The sequence below is a fragment of the Dermacentor silvarum genome, chromosome 11 (assembly GCF_013339745.2).
Source record: "Dermacentor silvarum isolate Dsil-2018 chromosome 11, BIME_Dsil_1.4, whole genome shotgun sequence".
Classification (NCBI taxonomy): Eukaryota; Metazoa; Arthropoda; class Arachnida; order Ixodida; family Ixodidae; genus Dermacentor; species Dermacentor silvarum.
Genome location: NC_051164.1, coordinates 35,699,716 through 35,714,888, shown reverse-complemented (window position 1 = coordinate 35,714,888; position 15,173 = coordinate 35,699,716). Strand labels below are relative to the sequence as shown.

The window sequence follows — 15,173 nt, the reverse complement described above, 5'->3', positions numbered from 1 at the left end:
GCCACCAATAGAAACTGAAGCTCGCAACGTTCAACACGCGCACCCTATCGAATGGGGCTAACTTGGCAGGGCTATTTGAAGAATTATCAGGTATTGCCTGGTAGATTATTGGCCTTAGTGAGGTGAGAAGAACTGGTGGGGCTCACACAGTGCTGACTAACGGCGACGTCCTCTGCTTTCTTTAGCATGTTGTTTTAGTTTTTGATGTTCAAATACTAGGCTTTATCGCAGTTGCAGCTGTTTAATTTTTGTATTAATTTGGTGATTGTTTCTGCTCCTTATTGTTATTGTATCAACTGTTTGTTTTTTTTTCATTTTTGGTCTGTAATATGCCCCTCCCTTTAGTAATGTGCCAATCCTGAGCGTAAAATAAATAAATAAAAATTTAAAATACAGAGATCTTCCAGATAGGAGAGAATTCAGAGTTAGATTTCTAGTCCATAAGGACCTAGCGGGCAACATTGAATTCTACAGCATTAATGAGAGGGTAGCAGTCGTCGTAATGAAGCTGAATAGGAGGTATAGAGTGAAGGTAATACAAGCCTACGCCCCAGCCTCCAGTCAGGATGATGAAGAAATATAACAGTTTTTTGAAGATGTTGAATTAGCAATGAGAAAGGTGCAAACGGGGTATACTGTAGTCATGGGCGACATCAATGCAAAAGTGGGGAAAAAGCAAGCTGGTCATCAAGCAACTGTCAACTACGGCATCGATTGTAGGAACGCGAATAATGAATACCTTCCTCTGGAAGCGCAGCAACAGGAAGTGGACCTGGAAAAGCCCTAATAGAGAAACAAGGAATGAAATAGATTTCATACTCTCTGCCAATCCAAGCACAGTGCAGAATGTAGAAGTGTTAGGTAATGTAAAATGGAGTGACCATAGGATATTGAGGTCTTGGATTTCTCTCAATTTGAAGCGAGAAAGAGTGAAATTAGTCAAGAGGAAACAGGCCAATCTAGACAATGTAAGGGTAAAAGCAGATAAATTCAGGCTTGTGCTTGTAAAGAAACACGCAGCTTTAGAACAGGAAGGTGAAGAAAACAGACGTAATGAATGAAACCGTAACAAGGCTGATCTCCGAAGCACCAATTGAAGTGGGAGGTAAGGCACCAAGGCAACCAGTAGGTAAGCTCTCCTAAGTAACAAAGGAGCTAATAAAGGAACGACAAAGCATGACAGTGTCAAACTCAAGATACCAGATAGAATTCGCTGAACTGTCAAAGCTGATCAAGAAAAGGAAGGGGATATCTGAAATTATAACGATAAAAAATTTACGAAGCAGTAAAATAAGGAATGGACGCAGCTATAAATGAGTGAACATAACTCTTGGCATAGGACAAGGCAAAATGTATGCATTGAAAGATAAGCAGGGTAATATCAGCAATTTCCATGACATAGTAAAAGCAGCGGAAGTCTATACTGACCTGTACAGGGCCCAGAGCAGCCAAGCTACTTTCATTCGAAGTAGTCATGAACATGATACAGAGGATCCTCATTTAACTAGCGATCACGTTAGAAGGGCCTTGAAAGACTTGGCCAGGGGTAAAGCTGCTGGAGAAGATGGAATAACAGTCGATTTAATCAAAGATGGAGGAGATTTAATCTCGACCACCAACTCTGGGGTACCCAGCAGGCCTACGAAGCGGCGAAGAGGCATGACCTCGACGTCCCATCGTCGGAGGCCTAGGCCCAGTCGACTAAACTGCTGCTTCTCAATAAAGTTCACTCTCTCTCTCTCTCTTCACAGTTAAAAGAACTAGTTTCTCCATTGAACTCTAGGTGGCGTTCAAGAAAGGGCCATTCGAAGAAAAAAAATATTGTGGCTAAAAAAAAAGTGTCAGAACTCAGCTCACGGTGACTGTATAGACGGTAATGCGGTTTCTTTTTTTTTCTTTTTAGCTGCACCATATTAAAAAATTGTCTGGGACAGATAGCACAATTATAAGCTTTGATCTAAATTACTCGATCAGGTGGCCATTACTTCTACTAGAAATGGAAATGATTCATTCAAGAATTAGCCTAATTAAGGTAATTAACTTTAATTATTTACTTTACGTCACATGTTTCAATCTGCGAATCACAGATACTGTTAGATAGCTACTTAAAACGAGTTCTCAGGATGGCACCGGTTTTGAGATCTTCATTTTGAAAACGTCGGATGCATTGGCGTTCCAGTGAAATTTTTTTACAAAACTGTATTTATGCATTGAAGCACAAATGTAACTGGAACACAAATGCATTTTGTAGGACTCTATCAAAATGAACATCTCGAAATCATGCGGTCCAGAGAATTCGTTCTAGTGGAATTCGTTCCAAGTAGGAAAACACTACCTGCAATTCGTAGATTAAAATATATGCCGTAAATTTATTACTTAAAAAAAGTGAATGAGCGTAATTGATGCTAACTTTTCAATTGAGCATTTTGATTTGTCATTTAAGTAGCGGCCGCCTCATCTAGTAATTCAGATCAATGGTCTGAATTATGCTATCTGCCCCAGGCAGCATCTAAATATTCGGTGCAGCTAAAAAAAGCACTCTGTATTCGACGTACAGTGTATCCGGTATGAGCCCACTTGGCTATGACGCTCACGTGGCAAGGTTGGTCATGAGCATGATGGCGACTGTATGACGCGGACGCTGTGGCCAGCATGGAATGACGAAGCAGTAATCGCATAAATGGAACGATGAAAGCGGGACGACGGTGGTTTGAGGACAACGCGATGACAACATGTGCGCATTACGAAGGCTGTATCATGAAAATGGCGTGAGGAGGATGGCATGACGACATCCGGAAAACGAAACTACAATCACGATGAGGAACGACCGCCATTTAATGTAGAAGACGGTATGCAAACGAATCCATAACAACGAATGTGGGTCGGTGATGCAATGACTACGATGGCATGTCAGGCGGCCAAATTACGATTGAATGACAATAGCATGACTATGATAGAATGGCGAAGAAGGAACGACATCAATGGACTGACAAAGGCCGTATGACGATAATGGTATGATGACAATGGAATGGCGTTTATTAAACTATGAAGATGGTTAGATGACGTCATGCGGAAAGCTTTATTACGACGACTGTGCAAAGACAACGGCATGACGAGAGTTGGGGTCCCTTAACGTAAAACGGTCTTCTGAGGTCAAATTTACGCAATTGTCAACGCAAGCATGGAGCGGTGACCATCGGCGTTCTTTGAGCTGGCCTATTAAATGCTTGCCAGGTTCAGTTTCCATTGGCGGCCTGCCTTGACCCAGAGATTCTTAGCACCCTCTGCCGCGTAGCAGGTCTGACCGCCGCCTTGGTCAGGTGCTCCGCAGCCACTGGGAACTGAGGGCCATGGGTTAATTGTCGGAGTCATGAGGGAGGTAGTGGCCGAATACTGCACCAGGGAGGCCAATTCCTGTTCTGGTGAGGGAGTGACTTTGATGAAGCTTAGTGGGCCTGCCTAGTTTGGTTGCACCTGAACTAGTATAGCCCCACTAGCTCTCGGCAATATGTATTTTTTTTTCTCTTTGCCGGTGTCAGGCACCACTCCATGCCTGAAAATGTAGTGGAATGGAGCAGGATTCGAACTTACGACCTTCAGATTTGAAGTCGGGTGTTCTACCTCTACTCCACGCCACCACGCCGGGTTGAAGATGAATATGCAGAAGACAAAAATAATGTTCAATAGCCTGGCAAGGGAACAAGAATTCAGGATCGCCAGTCAGCCTCTAGAATCTGTAAAGGAATATGTTTATCTAGGTCAATTACTCACAGGGGACCCTGATCATGAGAAAGAAATTTACAGAAGAATAAAATTAGGTTGGAGTGCATACGGCAGGCATTGCCAAATCCTGACTGGGAGCTTACCACTGTCGTTGAAAAGAAAAGTGTACAATCATTGCATTCTACCGGTGCTAACATACGGGGCAGAAACTTGGAGGTTAACAAAGAAGCTCGAGAACAAGTTAAGGACCGCACAAAGAGCAATGGAACGAAAAATCTTAGGAGTAACGTTAAGAGACAGGAAGAGAGCGGTGTGGATCAGAGAACAAACGGGGGTAGACGATATTCTAGTTGACATTAAGCGGAAGAAATGGAGCTGGGCAGGCCATGTAATGCGTAGGATGGATAACCGGTGGACCATTAGGGTTACAGAATGGATACCAAGAGAAGGGAAGCGCAGTCGAGGACGGCAGAAAGTCAGGTGGGATGATGAGGTTAGGAAATTCGCAGGCGCAAGTTGGAATACGCTAGCGCAAGACAGGGGTAATTGGAGATCGCAGGGAGAGGCCTTCGTCCTGCAGTGGACATAAATATAGGCTGATGATGATGATGATGATGATGATTAAATGCTTACTTCTTTTATAGGAGTTCACATTTGCTTGCCTTCAAAGCAAATAGCATTACGTACCTCGACAAGATTTGCTAACTAATTGGCTGAGGAAAGCGAGGAGCAAGCAGAAGTGAAGAGGGTTTCGCTGGTGCCGAGCTAGCGAAGCGAAAGTAGATAACAGGTTGAGGTGGGTGATGCCGGCGTCTGCGATGAGCCTCCTTCCAGTTTCGTAGGTTATAATAATAATAATGTTTTATTTCCCATCAATACAGAAGTGATGATGGAGGGGGTGGGAATAAAAGCGACAATCCGCTTGACGGAGTTCCCACTCCCATTACAAGAGGCAGCAGCAGTGGGGCATACAGTGCAGAAACATTTGAGTGCACATACGTAATAATCTTGGTTCTGCAGTTGAACCAACAAAAAAATAAAAATAAAAAGGAAAGAAGAAAAGATGCATTTGCTGACGCTGGCATAAAAAAGATAGAAAAGAAAAAGTGCATATACGCATCTCCAGGCATACGTGAACGCCCATATATATTCACAAATTCGTGCATATAAATAAACGTATATGCATATATACATATATATGTAGACCCATATATACGCAAGCATACAAGCATACAAGCATACATACCATTTACATAGATATAAATACAGCCGTGGTAACAAAGAACATAACTTCGCTCATAAAAAGAAAAGAAAAGGAAAAGAAAAGAAGAAAATAGCCAGCAAAAAAATCGCCTGTATTAGGAGAAAATGAGTAAATGAGGGTGGCTATGGTGCCGATTTCTTTTCTTATATACATAGATATAAATACAGCCGTGGTAACAAAGAACATAACTTCGCTCACAAAAAGAAAAGAAAAGGAAAAGAAAAGAAGAAAAATAACCAGCAAAAAAAAAAAGAAATCGCCTGTATTAGGAGAAAGTGAGTAATTGAGAGTGGTTATGGTTGCCGATTTCTTTTTACGAAAAATTTGCGTATGCCCAAATTATTGATATCCGGAAAACTAACTTGGGCGTCGATTAATTTATTTAATATGAGGGGTAACTGGTATTGCAGCATTTGCCGTCCGTAGTTAGTTCGTGTAGTCGGTAAGACCCAGTGAGCTTTGTGACGGTGTGGATACGGGGATTGGAATAAGCTTAGCGACGCAAGACTAGAAAAGCTGTACTGGTGGTTTTTCAACTCCGCTTTGTACCTACGCAATAGCCTGTAGTGGTATAAACTAAATATATTAACAATATTAAATTTAACGAAGAGATCCTTTGTTGTGTATCCATAAGGTAGTCCATAGATTATCCTAAGTAACCGTTTTTGTATGATGGATATTTTCTGTAGGTTTGATTTTGTGGTCGTGGCCCACACAAGTGTACAGTAATTTAGATAGGAACAAAAAAGAGAGTTATCCAAATTAATTTTACTTTTTGAGGCAAAATGCTTCTATGGCGCAGCAGAAGGCCTACTACTCGGGATGTTTTTAAGAGGAGATGGTTAATGTGGTTGTCCCACTGCATGTTTTCTGAAAAGTATACGCCAAGTGATTTAAATGATGGTACGATCTCAATAACACTTGATTGATATACAAGATTCGCAAAGACCGTAATAGGTTTGTTTTTAGGATGAAAAATCATAGCTTTAGATTTCTATACATTGACAGAAAGCAGGTTAGTATCGGACCATTTTTCTAGATTTAGCAGTAAATTATTCGCTTGAGTTAATACGTTATTATAGTTCTCGCTGGAAATAAATATACTAGTGTCGTCTGCATATATTATAAATCGGGCTACTGTATCAATGGTTACGATGTCATTAATGTAGATATTAAAAAGTAGCGGCCCGAGGATACTGCCTTGAGGCACGCCGCAGACAACACGACGTAAAGATGACTTAAACTGATTAATTTGAACGTACTGCGTCCGTGTTGACAAGTAAGACCTAATGAGGAGCAAGGCTCGACCCCTTATCCCGTACAGTTCTACTTTTGAAAGAGGATCTCGTGATTTAATCGATCAAACGCTTTTGTGTAATCTATAAAGATCCCTAAAACAATTTTTTTCTGCTCAAAACACTCTAATATATATTCTTTTTGATGAAGCAGAGCAAGTTCAGTCGAGCGATTTTTTCTAAAGCCATATTGGGAGTCGGTGATTATATCGTGGGTTTGACAAAATTTCTCTACGCGTCGAAGAATTACTTTTTCAAGACCCTTGGAAAAAACGGGAAGTATACTAATAGGCCGATAATTTGAGAAATCATTTATGTCGCCTTTTTTGTGCAGAACGGTTACCCTGGCAATTTGCATGCCTGAAGGAAATTGCCCAGATTGTAAACATAGATTATATAAATATGCAAGTTGATCAGATATAGGATCAATTACGTATTTGACAGGATGTATTTGGATGTCATTAGCATCGCAGGATGCGCTGTTGTTCATTTCAGAGAATATGGCTATTACTTCGTTTCCACCGACTGGTGCCAGAAATATGGTAGGTGAATGCCTCTTAATGGCTGGTGTAGGCATATCTACTCGACTATTGGACTGTTCAGTGAAGTACCCGTTGAATGCATCAGCGAGAGATTTGCCCACGTATTCGTGGCCATTCTGAGTAACCCTCTCCACTGGTCTACGGCCGTTGTTTAAAGGATCTAGTGACAAAAGTTTTCTCCAAAGTCTATCAGAACGGTTTACTGCACATTCAAAGTATTTTTCGTAGTAAATTCGTCTTGCATTTTGAATGTCGTTATTTAAAATATTTCTAAACTTCTTGAAGTCATTCAGGGTGGCTATGCTTTTGCTAGTGATAAACAATTTATACAATTTATTTTTTTCTTTAATGCGAGCATGTATTTCACGGGTTATCCAGGGTTTTTTATTCTTTTATGAATTCTTTTTTTCTTTAAAAGGAAAGTGTTTTTCGTATATTATACAAAATGTATCTCAGAACAGTTGATACGCGGTGTTCGCATCACTTTCTATATGTATACGACTCCAATCTGTATTTGATACGACAACGCGGAATCTGTCCAGTGCACCGGTGGTTACGGGCTGATAAAGTTCCCTAGTTCGAGATACTTGTTTGGGGACTGCTTTTTGGCAGAAAAGGTATATGCCCAAGTGATCACTTAAATCACAGCACGTAACTCCTGAATGTCCGTTTGACTCGTCAATGTTAGTGATAAATAGGTCCAAGAGTGTTTCAGAGGTCGGTGTGATACGGGTAGGTGTTTTAGTTGTAATAGTCAATCCGTATGAGCGTAGAAGCACATCGAAACTAACACTGTTAGAAGACGAGGTGAGCATATCAATATTAAAGTCTCCACTGATTATAGCATCATACTTATGCATAACAAGAAATGTGAGGTACGATTTGAAAAATTCAAGGAAGGCACATATGTCACCACTTGGCGGTCTATAAAACGTTGATAGTATTGTATTGTTCCCTGCAATTATTGACACAACTTCCACATCAGTAGAGCAGAGGCAGAATTCTTGTATAGCTTCAGACTCAATTCTTTCATTAATTAGAATACACACGCCCCCACCTCGACGGCCAACGCGGCTGACAGCAAATGTTTTGTAATGGGGTACCTGAAAGCTATCGTCACCATCAAGCCATGTTTCCGATATCATTACAGCATCAAATGTAAATCCGAAGCTATCAAGGAGTATCTGAAAGTCATTTTCTTTTGTTGCCTATCGAGCGAACATTTAGATGAAAGCACTTTATTACGTTGTGTTTAAACCACTTTTGAGCAACACTGTGTTGTATGTCATGAGGAAGCAGGGATTGGTCAGAAGAATCGAAATTTGCAGCAGTCGTAAGTGGATAGGTTGAGGCAATGTTATTACCAGTACTCATTACTAAAATTTACAAAAAGACTGTGAGATGCACGTGGTAATGTTTCATCTATATTGTTGCTGGAGTAAAACTGTTTTACGCCCTTCACGTGCCCTTTCTTTTTGTGGAAGTCAGCAACAAGTTTCTCACACAACCAACTTTTAGGTAACCAAGTGCAAACTAGGGCCACGGAAGCAAAAGTGAATACTAACGCCATAAACTCTGCCGTTTTATAATACAAAATGAAGAAATGCACGAAAAAAATTTTTGCATCGAGTGATCAAAATTACTCTTTAGCCTATTACGGCTGATATTACAAAAATAAATAAGCAAGAAAAAGGTGGACAGCAGTATGACTAAATTTAATGCTCGACATAATTTTTCGGATATGATCCCTGCTTCAAGTTTACAGTAAGAAAAATGTCTACTTCGTTGTTTCTTTCTGAAACTGCGCAAAGGATTTAGCTTATCCGGAATACTAGATTCATTGCATAGCATTCGTGACGAGCTAACCATTTTCGCTACGTCTTCGCCGCTGAGAATCCTTATCCTGGGTGCGCCATCAGCTTGTCGTGCAAAGATCTTGCCATCACGCACCCAGACATACTTCCAGCCTACTTCGTGTTTGCGCGCTGTAGCTCGGCCGAGTAGACGCTTCAGTTCAGGGCACAGATGCTCGTTCACGAACACTGCTGCTCGAGAATCAATGCCGACATCAGAACACTTCAGGCTTATCCTGGGCGCGTTCTTCAGAAAGCTATCTCGCTTTTGCCTCTCTGCAAATTGTACTACCACGTTCTTCTTAGTTTCGTTCTTAGCAGTTGGAACCCAGTGCACACGCTCAATATCGGCTGCGATAAGCGGAACGCTTAAACATTCACCAATCTTGGTGACCAGTTCAGTTAGGTTCACAGAAGCACTGCAGGGTATACCTTTAATCTCAATGTTTGCCTTCCGAGAATACTGCTCCGCTTGAATAATTCTGCATTCATGGTCTTTTACCTGATGTGCGAGACCAGAGCACAATACCTGTAACTGAGCATTCGACTCTCTAAGTTCTTTGTTTTCCGCCTTAATTTCCTCGTATTCTTTGTTCGTCTCAGTCAAGAAAGTTTTGATATCTCTTAGTTCTTTGCAGAAATCTCGCTCAATACTTTCTTTGAAGTCTTTGAACTCTGCCCGCATATCACGTTTAATTCTTCAAACAGTGCTCTGATCTCTTTTGACATCTTAAGGATAGCAACAGCTAGTAAACAAGAAATGAATTGCACTATTACAGTGACAACAGCACCTACAACCACAACCAGACAGTAAATAAGAACAGCGGAGGCACAGACACTACGAATTACACTTGTGGCAGCAGCAGCAGTGGCGGTATACACGCATGTATTAGCAAAATATGTGGGAACGTATAACCAACCTGCAAGTATCACCAGAACGCCGTTACTCCGTGACCTCTTGCCACCGCTGCCGCTGCCAAAGTGAGCGAAGTAGGGCTGTTTTGACGCCCACAAGATGCAGGCGATAACGTCGATAAGATTGTGTCCAGCGATCACAGATGGCGGTGGCGGACAATCACAGGTAGGCAAGCCGCAGGGACGAACAAGGCGCGCCGTCAACTCAGGAGCAGTTGGTGCTAAATTCGAGGCGCACAGTTCAGGCAACGCGATGGGCCCCGCAACCTGCAAGTATCACCAGAACGCCGTTACTCCGTCACCTCTTGCCACCGCTGCCGCTGCCAAAGTCAGTGGTGCAGTGGTAAGGTTAAAATTGCCGCTAAAATTGGTACCCCGCCAATAATAGTTCCCAAAATGGTGTCGTGTATGCGCTGAAAAGCCTCGACAACGTTATACTGCCGCGTAAGATTTTGTATGATGTACGCAAAACACTGCACTTGCAATGTGAGCAGTGAAACTAGCGTTACAAATGAAAAAAGAAAAGCTTTATTTCTATTTGTTAGGACGACCTGAAATATAATAAGTACCATGGGCACCGAGTAACGTGTGAACTAGTGTATAACTAAAAAAAAAGAGAAATTAATTATCCTTGGGTATAAGCTCAATGCTGGTGTGTTGGCATGGTCACTATGGATGCGAACAAAGTCTCTAGATTGAAGAAATGTGAACTCCTATAGGAAGATGATTTGTAGTTTGCACGCTGCTGAATCAACAGCGCGTGCCTTTGAAGATACACTTTAATCCTAAGCGCCGTCATTGGACAGTTCAGCGGGAATTATGTATTTACCAAATGTCATGACCAGTACGAAGCAAACCTGAGTGCGACCAAATTGTAGAGCAATCAAGTGAAGCCTTGGCGGCATTCTCATGAATAGTGATGTGCAAACATCTATAGCACAATATGGATGTTTTGGTCCAATGCGCTAAGCCTACTTTGTTTCCCGATGTGGGGCTTTCGTTGGGCGATGGGTCTTGGAATCCCTTCCTCACTGTGTGCTTCCGGGAAAGGAATTAAGGTTGTGGTTGAACAGACATGGAAAGAAAAGCTCCGGGTCACAGCAATGGGAGCACTGCGCGTAATGCTTCCGGTACTGGTTTACTTGTAACGAAGAGTGATTCTCTAGGCTATAATAAACAAGAGTATCTCTCGTATTGTAATGCGTAGGCATAGTTGCTTGCTGTAGCGTTTGAAGTGTCTTGTTTAGTTCCGTGTGTTTGTATTGTCTTACGAGAGTAAAACAGTTTGCCCAAGCACCTCACAATGAGAAACAGTTTGTTCCTTTGGTTGGGCTTTTCTTTCCATGGGTGGCCTGCAGCTTTCGAGGCTCAAGTCGCGCACTCTGGCTGGTCGCCTGCCATTACAGTGCACCTGATATCAATGTTTCCATCAGTATCTGTTTTATCTCCACAGACAATGGCAGGCGGCTTGTCTTAGGTTTCATGAGTTAGAACTAGATAATGCTCCTAAATATTCCTTTGATGATGACCACTGCTGCAGCTGTGACTAGTGCAATGCTTGACGAAGCTTTGTATCATGCTGCTCGTCATAATTAATGTAGGGAAAAGTAATAACAACTACATTGCAGCACACCGCAATGTATTTGGGATTCCTTTTCCCTACCTCAGCAGTCCACTATCCCCCGTATTCTTCAATCGTTCCTCATCTTAACACTCAATCGCGATTGAAGAAAGTGGTTGGCAGCGCCACCTTTCGAGACACGTGATCACATCGCTTCATTTACACTTCACGGCCGTTCCAGTGAAGCACAGTGTCCATTTGAGTCGAGGTAAGGCACTGTGCTCACATGCCTGGAGTGCAAGAAGTTCGAGTCGTGGTTTGTTTGAGAATACTAGACTTAGGCAACGCATTCCACTGTTGACTGCAAGGCCAGGCTCTCGTCCTGTTTGCTTCAACCATTATGCGCCGAAAACACGTATTCGTCCTCATCCTTTAGATCTGTTTTTACGTGCACGATGCGGGAGTATTGACTCTGCAGCGCATATAACGCGCCTGCTTAAATGTTGTGTCTACTGAAAATTGCCAGACCATGAAGAAAACCTTTTCGCTCTGTCTTCGCATCAGATGAAAGAGTTCTCCTAATTGTGTAGAAAAGTTTCCCCGCCTTTACGAAGCTTTGAAGCAATAAAAATATTATTTTAGAGACCCCAGTAGAGGAGCAAACAAAGTGCTGCCATGAACAGTAACTGTACAATTTCGTCACAAAGCTTTAAGGCTGCGCTAAACCTTCTCAATTATCAAAGGAAGCACGCATTCTCGGTTCCGCAAAATTTAGGCTCAGAAGTGTAATTTCACGATTTGTATATCGGTAATGAAGGGCTGTGCTGAAGTTCTGTTTAGTTTTTTTTTTGTTAATTGCTTCCTTGTCAAGCTCTGCGTGAGAGAAATGCCTTTGTTTAAGCTATGTTCTCAATGGACGTTCTGCTTTTGTGTAGACAACTATAAAGTCCTTTCCATATAAATATAAGACTACATTGATAAAACACCCGTGCATGTTCTCATAGTCTTTATAATCACCGCATTATTTTTTTAAGTATCAGGTGATTACGCAAGTCGCACCATTGACACTAAACGCAGAAAGTTGAAGCTCATGCAAAGATTCACGTCTAAAAGCACTACATGTTTCTTTTTTTTCACCCATACGTTTAGTACCTCAAAGCCCGACCCACATGGGGCGATTTTCTTGAGAAAAACTGGCGAACAGCTTCGCGCGGCGTCCAACCGGCGGCTGTTAGCCTGGCGGCCGGCGACGGTTGGCCGTCGGTCAAGGCGGGCTAGATATGTTCGCAGGCGGTCAGCCGCTCGCCGGAAGCGGCGAATGAAGGCTGTCAGCGCGGACCAATCAGGGCGCGGTCGTGTCCGACTTCATGCTGCCGCATTTGACTCGGCTAGCGAGCCAAAAAGGCCAGAGCGGACATGGTGACATAAGCTAGCTGCGCGAACGTCGTACAATGATCAACTGATCACAGCCGTCCAGGCGCGACCAATATGGTTCAGTTGCAGAATAATGGTTCAGTTGCAGATACAAAACAACTTTTTCGCTGTATTTTACTGGAAATAGAATCACGCTGTTTCTAGCAACATGGAAACAGTGGCGGTGGCGTCCGCCTGTTTTTCGCCGCATGTGGGTGCAGCACGGCGGCGGCACGCTTGCGTTCCGCTGAGCTGGTGCGGGCCGCACGAAGTTCGCCGTGAAAGTTCGCTCCATGTGGGCCGGGCTTAAGACTTCTGTTGGAGCGGGAATACTACGAAAAACGCACAGACGTACGTAAGCACGGACGTAGCGCTTTTTGTAGGCATATATTTCTGTGCACTTTCCCGTGATTGCTCACTTTGTCTAACGTAGGAGTGGCTATTGATTAGATGCGTTCACAGGCCAATTATTTTCTTGCTTTTGCGCAATTAGTTGCGGAGTACCACGTGCTTTACACTGGTGATTGGTATTCTAGATTGTTGTTCTTATCCTGCAGTAGGCACTAGGCTATTCGTTGCTCAAGTTTCACTTGTGATGCCTATTCTAAAGTTGAAAGGTTGAAAGCCCTTTACCATTGAGGATGTTATTGAGAAACTTCACATACTCTGGTGAAATACTTCAGAGGAGAATTGCAGTCCCCCCGGATGAACTAAGGGCGTGGTGGAGAACCGCACTGACTAGCTATGATCTTCAGGACCAACTTTGGGCCATCCAGCAAGCCCGGGAAGCTACCGAGAGACAGGGTCTCTCTGCTGCCCCCGGCGCGGCCTAGACCCAGGCCATCAATTTGCCGGATATTTATTAAAGTTGACTCACACACACACACACACACACACTTCACACGGCGCAGAAAAGCGTGGCACTTCCAACTGGTATAAAGTTTTGCAATAACGAAATAAAATTTATATCACTCTCCGAACAGCAAACTAGAAGTTGGTGGGACCGATCTAATTTCTTTATGGAAGATTCATATTTTAACAAATCCAATTATTTGATCATTTCCCTTCCCAATCCCGGAAATCTATTATCGCTACGACCGGTGGTGGATTACTGACGTGTTTTGTGAGATTCGCAATTATTTAACTCTGGGAATGACATGAATATAAGAGAGGATGCCGTTAACTCGTCTGTCTACCCACATTACTGATAAATTTTGAGACCTGAATTGAATTCTGAGGTGTTACGTGCCAATCACACGATATGATTATGAGGCACGGTGTAGTGTGAGACTACGGCTTAATATTTTACCACGAGAAGATCTCTAATGGGCTCTCAATGCACGGTACAAGGGCGTTTTTGCATTTTGCCCTCCTCAAGATGCGGCCGCCGCCGCCTTGATTGAATCCCGTGAACCACGGGATCAAGTCGATAGTGTTCTCAATTTTGACAGAGTTGTCAATTTTTAGAACTCTTTCTGAAATGAAGTAAGTGACTTTGGTATTCATTCACTGCTTGTAGTCTGTTGTACGCTCTAAGTGAAAACGTGATAAAGGTCTGCTTTGCAGTTTGAAATATAATGCCTATTCGTAAGAACGAAAATGCCATCAACGCATATTTTAAAGATGTACGCGCCTATAGGGATAGAAAGGGGGCAGCCAATGCCGTAGTTTCATTGGAGATGCGTGTCACGCTTCTACTTTCAGAGGTTTTACGTGCCAAAACCAGTTCTGATTATGAGGCACGCCGAAGTGGAGGGCCACGGATTATTTGGCCACCTGGGGTTCTTTATCGTGCACCACAACGCACGCACACAGGCGTTTTTGCATTTCGCCTCCGTCGAAAGGCGGCCACCGCGGCCGGGATTTGATCCCGCGACCTCGTGCTCAGCAGCGCAACCACGCTTCGACTATGCAATGTTGGTTTGGCCTTGGTGAACCCGCCGGGAATCGTCTCTTCCTCAGCTCTTCTCTTTTCTAGCTCTTCTCTTTTCTAGTTAAGGTAACCAGTATTAGACATTAGGCTCGAGCATAAATCTCCCCTGCAAATACTAAGCACGCGGTTAGTCAATTTTTGTGGCTATAAGATGTTCAGGTGTTTTAAAGCCACATAACACTCGTATTTTTGAGGCTGCTCATTTTCTCTACGTTTTTTTTGAACTAAACGGGAAGACGTTTTCGGCGTAACTCTTAAAGCCGGAACAGCCTCTCTAACACTTAAGGTTAATCATTTATTATGAAAATATGCATTTTCATTCTTCTATATTCATGCATGTATGCTGGCTACGTGTTTGGGTAGCTTCATTAGCTTAATAATATTGGTAGCCAGAAAGTACGTCTCTCCTTGAAAAACAAGGCAATTCTAGATGGTTATAGCACCGCCTCTTTAGCTCGGTGTTTCGTGAGGTGTTCTAAGGCGTTCTAGCCTAAAAACACAAGCCATAAAATAAAATTCGCTTGCAATGAGGAAAGAAAGTATCATATGGTTGATACAGTCATTCGTGATCAATCATATCACATACATAGCAGGTTTCCACAATTGGTTTGCAGCTGAAAAGACCAAAATTAACAACCTCATAAAAATTCAGAGCCCTTCCCCTTTCGAGAAAA

General features: G+C 42.8%; 1 protein-coding gene across 1 annotated transcript in view; it reads right to left on the bottom strand.

Annotated features, from left to right (window-relative positions):
• Window positions 1-9,904, bottom strand: part of LOC125941404 (uncharacterized) — a 46,544-nt gene extending 36,640 nt beyond the window's left edge. Inside the window, exon 1 of the mRNA XM_049658555.1 lies at window positions 9,598-9,904. The gene's annotated coding sequence lies outside the window, so the exon portion shown is untranslated. The remainder of the gene's footprint in view (window positions 1-9,597) is intronic.
• Between the last annotated feature and the right edge of the window lie 5,269 nt (window positions 9,905-15,173).